Below are 1,965 nucleotides of genomic sequence, written 5' to 3'. Positions count from 1 at the left end.
CCGAGGGCCAGCGGGGGGCGCTGCGGACGGCGGGGATCCAGGGATGGGCGCGGTGGGTGCAGGCGGGGCTGGGGTCGCTGAGCCCAAGACCCTTCCTGCTTAACCCCAAGTTGATGGAAGGTTCTCCTAGAGCCCAAGCAGAGACTTTATCCTGTGGGCAATAGGGAGCCATGGGATGTGTCCGAGCAGAAGAGGGCTCAGGATTTAGGACACATGTAAGGGGCAGGCAGATTGGAGGCTCTGGTTCATAGAGCCACACCCAGAGTGTCAACACATTTTTATTTATTAATTTTTTTCTGGACAGGTGTTTGCTATAGGGTGCGTGTGATTGCTAGAAAGACAGAGGGAGACAGAGAGACAGAAACGAGAAATCACCCCCCCAAGGGGGGGATAGCCACGCTGCAATCCCTTCTCCTCCATTCTCCTCTCAGGATCTTGGGCACGCACGCACACACCTCCAGCATGAGTTTAAGCTACCGGGTCTAAGACTAGAACTGCTGTCGACTACATGGGAGTCCAGCGACATAGCCATTACGCCAAGTGCTGGTCCCTGCCACACTTTTTTATTTAAAAGTTTTTGTTACAGAGCACATGCATTCGGTGGAGAGATAGAGGGAAACAGAGACAGAAAGAGAAATCAGTCCCACACCCCCGGGGGGGAATAGCCACTCTACAATCCCTTCTCCTCTGTTCTCCTCTTAGGATTTTGAGTATGCATGCACACACACCCTGCGTGTTTTAAGCTGCTGGCCTGGGACTCAAACTGCAGTTGACTATATGGGAATGCAGCGACCTAACCGTTATGCCACCTGCTGGTTCCAGAACTACACTCTCCCCACCCTGGCTTTGATTCCAATCTTTCATTATACCCAGTCTTTTTTTTTTGTTTGTTTTTTTAAGAGGTTTTTCGCTATAGGGCGCGTGCGCTCGCCAGACAGAGAGAGACACAGAGACAGAAAGCGAGAAATCACCCCCCAGGGGGGATGGTTACGCCACAATCCCTTCTCCTCCATTCTCCTCTTGGGATCTTGGGCACGCACACACACGCACCCGGCGTGAGTTTTAAGCCACCGGGTCCAGGACGTGAACCGCAGTCGACTACGTGGGAGTCCAGCGACATAGCCATTATGCTAACTGCTGGTTCCCATACCCAGTCTTTTTTTCACCGGGGTTCTTCACCGTGTTTCTTTTTCTGTTTTTTTCTTTTTTTCTTCTTTAAGGTTTTCTCCATAAGGCACATGAACTTGTCAGAGAAAGACAGAGACAGGGAAAATGAGAAATCACCCTCCAGGGGAGATGCCCACTCCACAATCCCTTCTGTTCCATTCTCCTGGGATTTGGTACGTGCACACACTTGTGCTCAGGGTGCTTTTCAGGCTGCCAAATCTGGGACTTGAACCCCAGGCAGTTATGTGGGAGTCCAGTTCCTTAACCACCACCCTTTGCTGCGTTTCTATGCTACTAAATGATCATGTTTATTAAGCATAAGAAGCCTGGTTGTTATGTAGTGTGTCTGATTATCGCTCTGTGCACGTAGGGTGGCCTGCCATTTGGCTGATTGCTCACTGTTTTTATGTTCCTACTTGTCTTGGCTTGGATATCAGTTCTCATCCTTATAATAACATGTGTAGAATTTGAAGAAAGCAGCTTTCTCTAGAGAGGAAACCTTGGGGGACCAACAGATGGTGTAATGGTTTCATTGCTGGCCTCCCACATAGTTCGCCGTGGTTCATGTTCTGGACCCCACAGCTTAAAAAACTCATGCCAGACATGAGTGTGTGCTCAAGAGGCCAAGAGGAGGATGGAGGAGAAGGGATTGCGGCATGGCTATACCCCCGGGGGTGATTTCTCACTTTCTGTCTCTCTGTCGGTCCGGCAAATATTCAGGCCCTATAGCAAAAATCTCTCTCTCTCAAAAAGAGAGAGAGAGAGAGAGAGAGAGAGAGAGAGAGAGAGAGAGAGAGA

At 50.1% G+C, this 1,965-nt stretch overlaps 1 protein-coding gene across 1 annotated transcript in view; it reads left to right on the top strand.

Annotated features, from left to right (window-relative positions):
- The window catches only part of LOC102469671 (cytochrome P450 4F6-like), a 24,081-nt gene that overhangs the window by 16,127 nt on the left and 5,989 nt on the right, over positions 1-1,965 (top strand). The gene's annotated exons all lie outside the window — the stretch shown is intronic.

This window comes from Tupaia chinensis, unplaced genomic scaffold (assembly GCF_000334495.1).
Source record: "Tupaia chinensis unplaced genomic scaffold, TupChi_1.0 Scaffold139785_1, whole genome shotgun sequence".
Classification (NCBI taxonomy): domain Eukaryota; kingdom Metazoa; phylum Chordata; class Mammalia; order Scandentia; family Tupaiidae; genus Tupaia; species Tupaia belangeri.
This window is presented reverse-complemented; position numbering and strand designations above follow the sequence as displayed.